This window comes from Oratosquilla oratoria, chromosome 14 (assembly GCF_046742065.1).
Source record: "Oratosquilla oratoria isolate Oo_2021 chromosome 14, ASM4674206v1, whole genome shotgun sequence".
Lineage (NCBI taxonomy): Eukaryota > Metazoa > Arthropoda > Malacostraca > Stomatopoda > Squillidae > Oratosquilla > Oratosquilla oratoria.
This window is the reverse complement of record NC_134790.1, coordinates 65689001-65702770: the sequence shown is the minus strand read 5'-3', so window position 1 is coordinate 65702770 and position 13770 is coordinate 65689001. Positions and strand designations below refer to the sequence as shown.

The 13770-nt window shown below is 36.4% G+C and overlaps 1 protein-coding gene across 5 annotated transcripts in view; it reads right to left on the bottom strand.

The window, feature by feature from the left end:
- Positions 1 to 13770, bottom strand: part of Plc21C (Phospholipase C at 21C) — a 952170-nt gene that overhangs the window by 236684 nt on the left and 701716 nt on the right. The window lies entirely within an intron of this gene.

The following is a 13770-nucleotide window of genomic DNA, read 5'->3' as shown; positions in this document are numbered from 1 at the left end:
AGGTAAAAGTGACCACACATTGATTGAACTGGAACTTAATGAAGAAAAATATATGAAAAGAAATGAACAATATAGAAAAGGAAGAATGATGTATGAAAAAACAAACTTTGATAAAATAAGAGAATTCTTTCAACAAGAAAACTGGGAAGAAATATACAAAGAAGAAACATCAGTGGAAAAGAAATGGAATATTTTGACAAAAATTTACAAAAAAGGAGTGGAAAAGTATGTCCCAAGACAAAAACAAGAAAAAGAATATGTAAAATGCTGGTACAACAAAAGTTGTAGGGAGCTAAAAGACAAAAGAGACAAAGCCTGGACCAGATGGAAAAAAGACAGAAGACCTGAAAAATGGAAAATATATACCGGTTATAGAAATGAATATGTACAAACGTGCAGAGAGGAAAAGAGAAAATATGAAAAAGACGTCATAGAAAAATGTAAAGATCAACCAAAACTATTCTACAGATTTGTAAACAATAAACTGAAAAACAAACAAGACTTGGAGAAATTAAGACAAGGGGAGTTGAATACACTGAGGAAATGGAAATGGCGGAAATTATGAACAAACATTTTAAATCAGTGTTTACAAGGGAGAACATACAACCTGAAGAGATTGAATGGAAAGAGAAAGTCCCCCCTATAGAAGAAATAGAAGTATCAAAGAATGAAATATTGATACACTTGAGTAATCTTGATGTCAGAAAATCGCATGGACCAGATGAAATAGCAAACTGGATTCTGAAAGAATGCAGGAATGAACTGGCAGACAAAATACATAGCATAATAAGCAGTTCCTTGAAAGAAGGAAAAGTTCCAGAAGATTGGAAAAAAGCAAATATAGTACCTATATATAAAGGAGGAAATAAAGAAGAACCTACCAACTATAGACCAGTCTCTCTAACAAGTACAATAGCAAAAATTTGTGAAAGAATTATCAAAAATAGATGGGTAAAATACTTGGAAAAAAACAACGTACTAAATCCAAGGCAATTTGGATTCAGACAAGGACGATCATGCGTCACCAATTTAATATGTTTCTACTCAAGGCTAATAGATATAATACAAGAAAGAGATGGATGGGCTGATTGTGCATTTCTAGACCTAAAAAAAGCTTTTGACAAAGTACCACATAAGAAGTTACTTAAGAAACTAGAATCTGAAGGAGGAATACAAGGTAAATTACTAAATTGGATGGAAGACTTTTTGCAAGAAAGAAAAATGAGAGTAGTGATAAGAAACCAGCACTCAAAATGGAATGAAGTAATAAGCGGTGTCCCGCAGGGAACAGTTCTGGCCCCAATAATGTTTGCTATATATATTAATGATATGGATGAAGGAATTGAAAGCTATATGAGCTTCTTTGCAGACGATGCAAAACTACTGAAAAGAGTGAAAACTGAAGAAGATTGTGAATCACTACAGAGAGATCTAAATAAAGTACAGGAATGGAGTAGGAAGTGGGAGATGGAGTTCAATACAAAAAAGTGTAGTATAATGGAATTTGGAAAAAGCAAAAACAGAATAACAGGATCATATAATTTGGGAGAAGAAGGAATAAAAAAAGTAGAAAATGAGAAGGACCTGGGAGTCATTGTTATGAATAATATGTCACCTGAGAAACATATAAATAAGATTTTTGGAGAAACTTATAATTTAATAAGAACAATCAAAGTGGCATGAAGAAATGGTGAGGAAAATCCTAATCACCCTGATAAGACCAAGATTGGAATATGCAGCAACGATATGGTCACCAAGTACAAAAAAATGTATAAAAAAACTTGAAAGAATACAAAGAGCAATTACAAAACTGGCACCAACACTCTCAAAACTATCATATGAAGAGAGACTACAAAAACTTGAACTACAGACACTAGAGCAAAGAAGAGAGAGAGGAGATTTGATAGCTATTTACAGAATCATGAAAGGCATAGAAATTACTGATAGAGAGAATCTGATAAAATGGGATGACAGAAATACAAGAGGACACGGAAAGAAAATAAAAAAAGACAGCTATAGAAGAGATTTGAAAAAGAACAGCTTTCCTCACAGAGTAATAGACAGTTGGAACAAGTTAGATGAGAAAGTGGTGTGTGCAAAAACAATACATGAATTTAAAAATTGTTTAGATAAAATGAGAAATGAAGACGGGACCCCACGAGCATAGCTCCCCTTCCCGTAAAATACAACTAGGTAAATACATACACACACACACACACTTCAATGAATGGACGGCTTAGAAGACGTTCTGAAGAGAATTGAAGTTTGTGGATCCCAACGCAAAGAGAAGTGCCTATTGTATTTACAGGGTGGGGGGAAATTGCTCGTGGAGTAGTAGGAAAGTAGGGAAAGAGGAAAGGGGGAGGGATTACTGAGGGAAATGGAAGGAAATGAGGAAGGAGTAGACTTGGCCCAGGCAGACAGGCGAAAGGTAAACAAAAGGCCCCCCGACGACAATGAAATGTCTAATAAAAATGTAAAGATTAGAAGTATAGATAAGAGCAATACAGTAGAAAGTGATGAGAATATTTTCCAGGGATTTAAAGAGGGTGGGGGGGACACAACCCCCCCCCACCCCCACCCCCCGACTGACAAGACTAGAAGAGAAGGTCGATAAGATGATCGAGGACTTGGAGCGTAGGTTCGGTAATGTTGACAATATTATACGAAGGGTTGAAAAATTGGAAGAACTAGAGAAGGCGAACAAAAACTTAACTAAGGAAATTGAAGAATTAAAAAAACAGTTAAAAGAAGTAAAAGATGAGAATAAAGTCTTAAAGGAGAATAATAAGGAGAACAAGGAGGGTTGGAAAAAAATTCAAGAAAATAGCAAAGTTGCATTCACTGACATAATCAGACAGCAAATGAATGAACAAACTGAAAACTCAGTTATTAAAGTGATGAGACAGAAGGAGAATATAGTAAGAGACTTAGCAGACAAAAAGAAATGTATAATTATATTAGGAATGGAAGAGAAACATAACCCAGATAGAACCACAAGAATCAAAGAGGAAAATGAAAAAGTAAGAAATTTACTTGAATTAGTTCAGGAAGATGAACCAGAAATAATGAAACAAATCGAAGAGAAATTCAGGCTAGAGAAATATAGTACAGACAAGACCAGACCAATCAAGATTAAATTCAGGTCACAAACTACGGCTGAGAATATCTTATCCAAAACAGGGAAACTAGCAACAAGTGAACAATATAAAAAGGTATGGATAAAAAGGGAAATGAATAAAGAGGAAAGAGAGGAAGAAAAACAGAAAAGACTTGAAGCAAAGGAAAAAAACGAGATAAGAACGGAGTCAGAAAAAGAGAGATTCTATTGGAGAGTAGTGAATATGAAACTAAAGAAAGTCGACATACAAGAGAAAAACAAAAGGGAAACAGAGAACACAATGGAAGTGGCAGAAAACTAAGAGTGTCTTACACAAATATAGATGGATTAATAACAGGATTGAATGAACTGAATGATTATTTGAAAGAAAAAGAACCAGACATAATGGGAATTGTAGAAACAAAATTAAAAGGTCCACTACCACCCAACAGTGTAGGACATGATGCATATAATTATTGGATTAGAAACAGAGAGAAAAAGGAAGGGGGTGGAGTTATGTTCCTGACTAAGAAGGATATAAACATTAAGGGTGTCACATATGGAAAGAATACAGTAGAGATGATAATGATGGAAGTAGAAGACAGAGATAAGAAGAGCAGAAAGTTTGTGATAAATTATGTGCCCCCAAAAACAGCCTCATGGGAAGAGAGTGAACATAAAAGTATGTTAGAGGACACAAAGATAACATTAAACAAGATAATGGAAGAGGGAGGAAAAATAGTTATGATGGGCGACTTTAATTGCAAAGAAATCTGCTGGGAAGAAATGACAGTAAAGGGTGGAGATGGATCATGGGGAAACGCTCTACTCGAGATGGTTACTGACCATACAATGACACAATGGATACAGGAGAACACTAGGTATAGAAATGAAGAAGAACCATCGAGACTAGACCTAGTAATTACATCCGAACCTAGAATAGTGGACAAAATTGAATATAAAACACCAATAAGTAAAAGTGACCACATATTGATTGAACTGGAACTTAATGAAGAAAAATATATGAAAAGAAATGAACAATATAGAAAAGGAAGAATGATGTATGAAAAAACAAACTTTGATCAAATAAGAGAATTCTTTCAAAAGGAAAACTGGGAAGAAATATACAAAGAAGAAACAACAGTAGAAGAGAAATGGAATATTTTGACAAAAATTTACAAAAAAGGAGTGGAAAAATATGTCCCAAGACAAAAACAAGAAAAAGAATATGTAAAATGCTGGTACAACAAAAGCTGTAGGGAGTTAAAAGACAAAAGAGACAAAGCCTGGACCAGATGGAAAAAAGACAGAAGACCTGAAAAATGGAAAATATATACCGGTTATAGAAATGAATATGTACAAATGTGCAGAGAGGAAAAGAGAAAATATGAAAAAGATATCATAGAAAAGTGTAAAGATCAACCGAAACTATTCTACAGATTTGTAAACAATAAACTGAAAAACAAACAAGACTTGTAGAAATTAAGACAGGAGGGAGTTGAATACACTGAGGAAATGGAAATGGCAGAAATTATGAACAAACATTTTAAATCAGTGTTTACAAGGGAGAACATACAACCTGAAGAGAACGAATGGAAAGAGAAAGTCCCCCCTATGGAAGAAATAGAAGTAACAAAGAATGAAATATTAACACACTTGAGTAATCTTGATGTCAGAAAATCGCATGGACCAGATGAAATAGCAAACTGGATACTGAAAGAATGCAGGAATGAACTGGCAGACAAAATACATAGCATACTAAATAGTTCCTTGAAAGAAGGAAAAGTTCCAGAAGATTGGAAAAAAGCAAATATAGTACCTATATACAAAGGAAGAAATAAAGAAGAACCTACCAACTATAGACCAGTCTCTCTAACAAGTACAATAGCAAAAATGTGTGAAAGAATTATCAAAAGTAGATGGGTAAAATATTTAGAAAAAAACAAAGTGTTAAATCCAAGGCAGTTTGGATTCAGACAAGGACGATCATGCGTCACTAATTTAATATGTTTCTATTCAAGGCTAATAGATATAATACAAGAAAGAGATGGATGGGCGGACTGTGCATTTTTAGATCTAAAGAAAGCTTTTGACAAAGTACCACATAAGAAGTTGCTTAAGAAATTAGAAACTCAAGGAGGAATACAGGGAAAACTACTAAATTGGATGGAGGACTTTTTGCAAGAAAGAAAAATGAGAGTAGTGATAAGAAACCAGCACTCAAAATGGGATGAAGTAATAAGCGGTGTTCCGCAGGGAACAGTTCTGGCCCCAATAATGTTTGCTATATATATTAATGATATGGATGAAGGAATAGAAAGCTATATGAGCTTCTTTGCAGATGATGCAAAACTACTGAAAAGAGTGAAAACTGAAGAAGATTGTGAATCACTACAGAGAGATCTAAATAAGGTACAAGAATGGAGTAGGAAGTGGGAGATGGAGTTCAATACAAAAAAGTGTAGTATAATGGAATTTGGAAAAAGCAAAAACAGATTAACAGGAACATATAAATTGGGAGAAGAAGGAATAAAAAAAGTAGAAAATGAGAAGGACCTGGGAGTCATTGTTATGAATAATATGTCACCTGAGAAACATATAAATAAGATTTTTGGAGAAACTTATAATCTAATAAGAACAATCAAAGTTGCATTTACATACCTGGATGAAGAAATGGTGAAGAAAATCCTAATCACCCTGATAAGACCAAGATTGGAATATGCAGCAACGATATGGTCACCAAGTACAAAAAAATGTATAAAAAAACTTGAAAGAATACAAAGAGCAATTACAAAATTGGCACCAACACTCTCAAAACTATCATATGAAGAGAGACTAGAAAAACTTGAACTACAGACACTAGAGCAAAGAAGAGAGAGAGGAGATTTGATAGCTATTTACAGAATCATGAAAGGCATAGAAATTACTGACAGAGAGAATCTGATAAAATGGGATGACAGAAATACTAGAGGACACGGAAAGAAAATAAAAAAAGACAGCTATAGAAGAGATTTGAAAAAGAACAGCTTTCCTCACAGAGTAATAGACAGTTGGAACAAGTTACATGAGAAATTGGTGTGTGCAAAAACAATACATGAATTTAAAAATAGTTTAGATAAAATGAGATATGAAGACGGGACCCCACGAGCATAGCTCCCCTTCCCGTAAAATACAACTAGGTAAATACAACTAGGTACAACTAGGTAAATACACACACACACACTTCAACGAACGGACGGCTTAGAAGACGTTCTGAAGAGAATTGAAGTATTGTGGATCCCAACGCAAAGAGAAGTGCCTATTGTATTTACAGGGTGGGGGGAAATTGCTCGTGGGGTAGTAGGAAAGTAGGGAAAGAGGAGAAGGGGAGGGATTACTGAGGGAAATGGAAGGAAATGAGGAAGGAGTAGACTTGGCCCAGGCAGACAGGCGAAAGGTAAACAAACGGCCTCCCGACGACGATGAAATGTCTAACAAAAATGTAAAGATTAGAAGTATAGATAAGAGCAATACAGTAGAAAGTGATGAGAATATTTTCCAGGGATTTAAAGAGGGTGGGGGGGACACAAACCCCCCCCCGACTGACAAGACTAGAAGAGAAAGTCGATAAGATGATCAAGGACTTGGAGCATAGGTTCGGTCATGTTAACAATATTATACGAAGGCTTGAAAAATTGGAAGAACTAGAGAAGGCGAACAAAAACTTAACTGATGAAATAGAAAACCTGAAAAGACAGTTAAAAGAAGTAAAGGTGGAGAATGAGGAATTGAAGAGGAATAGTAAAGAAAACAGAGAGGGATGGAAGTCGATAAAAGAAAACAGTAAAGTTGCATTTACTGATATAATTAAACAGCAAATGAGAGAACAAACTGAAGACTCAGTTATTAAAGTGATGAGACAGAAGGAGAATATAGTAAGAGACTTAGCTGACAAAAAGAAATGTATAATTATATTAGGAATGGAAGAGAAACACAACCCAGATAGAACCTCAAGAACCAATGAGGAAAATGAAAAAGTAAGCAGTTTACTAAAATTAGTTCAGGAAGATGAACCAGAAATTATGAAGGAAATTGAGGAAAAATTCAGGCTTGGAAAGTATAGTAAAGATAAGACCAGACCAATTAAGATTAAATTCAGGTCACAAACGACGGCAGAGAATATCTTATCCAAAACAGGGAAACTAGCAACAAGTGAACAATATAAAAAGGTATGGATAAAAAGGGAAATGAATAAAGAGGAAAGAGAGGAAGAAAAGCAGAAAAGACTTGAAGCTAAGACAAAAAACGAGAACAGAACGGAGTCAGAGAAAGAGAGATTCTATTGGAGAGTAGTGAACATGAAACTAAGGCAGTTCGACATACAAGAGAAAAACAAAAGGGAAACAGAGAACACAATGGAAGTGACAGAAAACTAAGAGTGTCTTACACAAATATAGATGGATTAATAACAGGAATGAATGAGCTGAATGATTATTTGAAAGAAAAAGAACCAGACATAATGGGAATTGTAGAAACAAAATTAAAAGGTCCACTACCACCCAACAGTGTAGGACATGATGCATATAATTATTGGATTAAAAACAGAGAGAAAAAGCAAGGGGGTGGAGTTATGTTCCTGACTAAGAAGGATATAAACATGAAGGGTGTCATATATGGAAAGAATACAGTAGAGATGATTATGATAGAAGTGGAAGACAGAGATAAGAAGAGCAGAAAATTTGTGATAAATTATGTGCCTCCAAAAACAGCCTCATGGGACGAGAGTGAACATAAAAATATGTTAGAGGACACAAAGATAACATTAAATAATATAATGGAAGATGGAGGAAGAATAGTTGTAATGGGTGACTTTAATTGCAAAGAAATCTGCTGGGAAGAAATGACAGTAAAGGGTGGAGATGGCTCATGGGGAAACGCTCTACTTGAGATGATTACTGACCATACAATGACACAATGGATACAGGAGAACACCAGGTATTGAAATGAAGAAGAACCATCGAGACTAGATTTAATAATTACATCTGAACCTAGAATAGTGGACAAGATTGAATATAGAACACCAATAGGTAAAAGTGACCACATATTGATTGAACTGGAACTTAATGAAGAAAAATATAGGAAAAGAAATGAACAATATAGAAAAGGAAGAATGATGTATGAAAAAACAAACTTTGATCAAATAAGAGAATTCTTTCAACAAGAAAACTGGGAAGAAATATACAAAGAAGAAACAACAGTGGAAGAGAAATGGAATATTTTGACAAAAATTTACAAAAAAGGAGTGGAAAAGTATGTCCCAAGACAAAAACAAGAAAAAGAATATGTAAAATGCTGGTACAACAAAAGTTGTAGGGAGCTAAAAGACAAAAGAGACAAAGCCTGGACCAGATGGAAAAAAGACAGAAGACCTGAAAAATGGAAAATATATACCGGTTATAGAAATGAATATGTACAAACGTGCAGAGAGGAAAAGAGAAAATATGAAAAAGATATCATAGAAAAATGTAAAGATCAACCAAAACTATTCTACAGATTTGTAAACAATAAACTGAAAAACAAACAAGACTTGGAGAAATTAAGACAGGAGGGAGTTGAATACACTGAGGAAATGGAAATGGCGGAAATTATGAACAAACATTTTAAATCAGTGTTTACAAGGGAGAACATACAACCTGAAGAGAACGAATGGAAAGAGAAAGTCCCCACTATGGAAGAAATAGAAGTAACAAAGAATGAAATATTGACACACTTGAGTAATCTTGATGTCAGAAAATCGCATGGACCAGATGATATAGCAAACTGGATTCTGAAAGAATGCAGGAATGAACTGGCAGACAAAATACATAGCATACTAAACAGTTCCTTGAAAGAAGGAAAAGTTCCAGAAGATTGGAAAAAAGCAAATATAGTACCTATATATAAAGGAGGAAATAAAGAAGAACCTACAAACTATAGACCAGTCTCTCTAACAAGTACAATAGCAAAAATTTGTGAAAGAATTATCAAAAGTAGATGGGTAAAATATTTAGAAAAAAACAGTGTTAAATCCAAGGCAATTTGGATTCAGACAAGGACGATCATGCGTCACCAATTTAATATGTTTCTATTCAAGGCTAATAGATATAATACAAGAAAGAGATGGATGGGCGGACTGTGCATTTCTAGACCTAAAGAAAGCTTTTGACAAAGTACCACATAAGAAGTTGCTTAAGAAATTAGAAACTCAAGGAGGAATACAGGGAAAACTACTAAATTGGATGGAAGACTTTTTGCAAGAAAGAAAAATGAGAGTAGTGATAAGAAACCAGCACTCAAAATGGGATGAAGTAATAAGCGGTGTTCTGCAGGGAACAGTACTGGCCCCAATAATGTTTGCTATATATATTAATGATATGGATGAAGGAATAGAAAGCTATACGAGCTTCTTTGCAGATGATGCAAAACTACTGAAAAGAGTAGAAACTGAAGAAGATTGTGAATCACTACAGAGAGATCTAAATATAGTACAGGAATGGAGTAGGAAGTGGGAGATGGAGTTCAATACAAAAAAGTGTAGTATAATGGAATTTGGAAAAAGCAAAAACAGATTAACAGGAACATATAAATTGGGAGAAGAAGGAATAAAAAAAGTAGAAAATGAGAAGGACCTGGGAGTCATTGTTATGAATAATATGTCACACAAACACTTGCTGCAGCCACCACAAACACATCACACCCGCTACACTACATAGCAGAACACCCACACACACCAAGAAACATTAAAACTACACCCATAGACCTTTATTACACACAGATACTCTCTTCTCTTCCTCCACAACCACCAAATACCAGCCTCCGGAAACATATTCATAATCATATCACTCACCGCTCCATTAACACACTGAAAGACAACACACTGCTACATGCCAGACCCCCTGATATCCACCCTTCTGAATCCTCTCTCCCACGTAAGGACAGAGTCCACTTGGCCAGACTGCGATGCGGTCACCACCCAGCACTTCTAAGCTACCAGAAGAGGTTGGACGACCGTGTTGTGAACAGCTGCCCAGGATGTAACACTTCACCCCATACCATACAACACATAATGGAAGACTGCATTATACACAATCATGCACGCAAACAACACAACATACACTCTATAAAGGATTTGTGGGAAAACCCAGTTTCGGCTGTGGCCTTCCTTGGGGAGACGGGACTGCTCGGACAGACAGTCTAGGGAACGACAACAACAACAATATGTCACCTGAGAAACATATAAATAAGATTTTTGGAGAAACTTATAATTTGATAAGAACAATCAAAGTTGCATTTACATACCTAGATGAAGAAATGGTGAAGAAAATCCTAATCACCCTGATAAGACCAAGATTGGAATATGCAGCAACGATATGGTCACCAAGTACAAAAAAATGTATAAAAAAACTTGAAAGAATACAAAGAGCAATTACAAAACTGGCACCAACACTCTCAAAACTATCATATGAAGAGAGACTAGAAAAACTTGAACTACAGACACTAGAGCAAAGAAGAGAGAGAGGAGATTTGATAGCTATTTACAGAATCATGAAAGGCATAGAAATTACTGATAGAGAGAATCTGATAAAATGGGATAACAGAAATACAAGAGGACACGGAAAGAAAATGAAAAAAGACAGCTATAGAAGAGACTTGAAAAAGAACAGCTTTCCTCACAGAGTAATAAACAGTTGGAACAAGTTAGATGAGAAAGTGGTGTGTTCAAAAACAATACATGAATTTAAAAATAGTTTAGATAAAATGAGATATGAAGACGGGACCCCACGAGCATAGCTCCCCTTCCCGTAAAATACAACTAGGTAAATACACACACAAGATTGGAATATGCAGCAACAATGTGGTCACAAGTACAAAAAATGTATAAAAAAAACTTGAAAGAATACGAAGAGCAATTACAAAATTGGCACCAACACTCTCAAAACTATCATATGAAGAGAGACTAGCAAAACTTGAGCTACAGACACTAGAGCAAAGAAGAGAGAGAGGAGATTTGATAGCTATTTACAGAATCATGAAAGGCATAGAAATTATTGATAGAGAGGATCTAATAAAATGGGATGATAGAAATACAAGAGGACACGGAAAGAAAATCAAGAAAGACAGCTATAGAAGAGATCTGAAAAAGAACAGCTTTCCTCACAGAGTAATAGACAGTTGGAACAAGTTAGATGAGAAAGTGGTGTGTGCAAAAACAATACATGAATTTAAAAATAGTTTAGATAAAATGAGATATGAAGACGGGACACACGAGCATAGCTCCCCTTCCCGTAAAATACAACTAGGTAAATACAACTAGGTAAATACATACATACACACATGCCAATTCTTTGCCCACAAGAGTTGGAGTGCCGGGTCGCAGTGCAGTGATGCTAAAATTATTTCATCCCTGGGCGGGATTCAAACTAGGACAGCTGGATTGGCATTTACGAACGGTACCGCTGCGCCGTCGAAACGTGTGTATTTAACTAATTGTAGTACACAGCAAGAAGCAACGCTCGTTGGGTACCGTCTCCTATTCTTCGTTGTTTTTTATCATACCTAGCCTCAAATTAATGTAGAGTTCCAACTTAATCTATATCCTTCATTTCCAATTACCATATTTGGATTTGAACTCGCGTATTGTTTGAACTTGTGCTATATTACATTCTAAACTATTCCACATATTTATGCTTATATGTGGAATTTCTTCACATCCTTTAGACATGTGGCCTTCTTAATTTGTTCCCATGACCTCTTTTAAAGGTGTGTGTGGATCACGTGTTGGACTCGTAATCGACAGCTATTTCCCTCCCGGAAGAGAGTTCAGAGCTCGTATATGACCGATCTACGTATAATGCTGTGACCTTACACGCACACACATACACCCATCTCCCCACCTACGAGAGTTGGAGTAATGACTAGCAGTGCAACGATACTGAAATTATTTCAGCCCTGGGCGGGATTCGAACCCAGACCTCCGTAATGGTGCCCGCGATTGCTACCACTGCGCCGTCAAGTCGTGTGTGTGTGTGTATTTACCTAATTGTGTTCTACAGGAAGGGGAGCTATGCTCGTGGTATCCCGTCTTTGTATTTCCCAACATCTAGTTTGTTCTTAAATTCATGTATTGTGTTTGTACACACTAGTGTTTCGTCCATTTTGTTCCAGACATCCAACACTGTGTGGAAAGCTGTTTTTTCCAAGTCTCTTCTATAACTCCTTTTTGATTTTTTTATGCCCCCCCCTTTTTTTTTATCTATCCCAATTTAATAAGTCTTCTCTATCAAAGACTTCCATGCCTTTCATAATTCTGTAAATGACCAACAGATCACCTCTTTCTCTTCTTTGTTCCATGGTTAATTCCAGTTTAGACAATCTCTGCTCATATGTCAGTTTTGAAAATGTTGGGGCCATCTTTGTCGTTGCTCTCGGGATTCCTTCTATTTTCCTTATATATATATATATATATATATATATATATATATATATATATATATATATTTTGTACTGGGATTCCTTCTATTTTCCTTATATCTATATATATTTATATATATATATATATATATATATATATATTTATTTTTTTTTTTTTTTTTTTTTTTTTTTTTTTTGTACTGGGTGTCCATAGTGTCGCTGCGTACTCCAATCTTGGTCTTATCAGTGTGACTAGTATTTTCTTTACCATTTCCTCATCCAAGAAATTAAAAGCCACCTTTATTGATCTTAACAAATTGTAGGTTTCTCCGACTATTTTGTCTATCTGCTTGTCTGGGGACATGTCTCTGGTGAGAGAGAGAGAGAGAGAGAGAGAGAGAGAGAGAGAGAGAGAGAGAGAGAGAGAGAGAGAGAGAGAGAGAGAGAGAGAGAGAGAGAGAGAGAGAGAGAGAGAGAGAGAGAGAGAGAGAGAGATTGATTCTCGTCATGGTCTAGGATCACGTGCTAGATTCGTAACCGACCTGTGGTAATGCTGCAAAGTTAACCCCCCCACACACACACACATTCATACACACACGGATCGACGTCGCAGTGGTAGCTTTTGCAACCGCTACTCCAGCGGTCCGAGTTTGAATCCCACTCAGGGCTGAAATAATTTCAGTATTGTTACGCTGCGAGCCGTTACTCCAACTCTCGTGGGCGGGGAGTTGTGTGTGTGTGCGTGTAAGGTCACAGCACTACCCATAGGTTGGTCATATATAAGCTCTCATCCAGGAGGGTACTAGCTGTCGATCATGACTCCAACGCGTGATCCAAGACCATGTGAATCACAGACACAGTGTTGAGCAAGGAGTTGTGTGTGTGTGTGTGTGTGAGAGAGAGAGAGAGAGAGAGAGAGAGAGAGAGAGAGAGAGAGAGAGAGAGAGAGAGAGAGAGAGAGAGAGAGAGAGAGAGAGAGAGAGAGAGAGGTTACATCATTACTCATAGGTCGGGCCATACATGAGCTCAGAGCTCTCATTCGGGAGGGTATACTTGTCGATCACGATTACACACACACACACACACACACACACACACACACACACACACACACACACACAAACACACACACACACACACACACACACACACACACACGTATAGCATCCCCATCTCCCACGAGAGGAACGCAGGCAGCGAGCGACGGTACCAACTTCATACAAACTTCCCCAGGGAGCCGG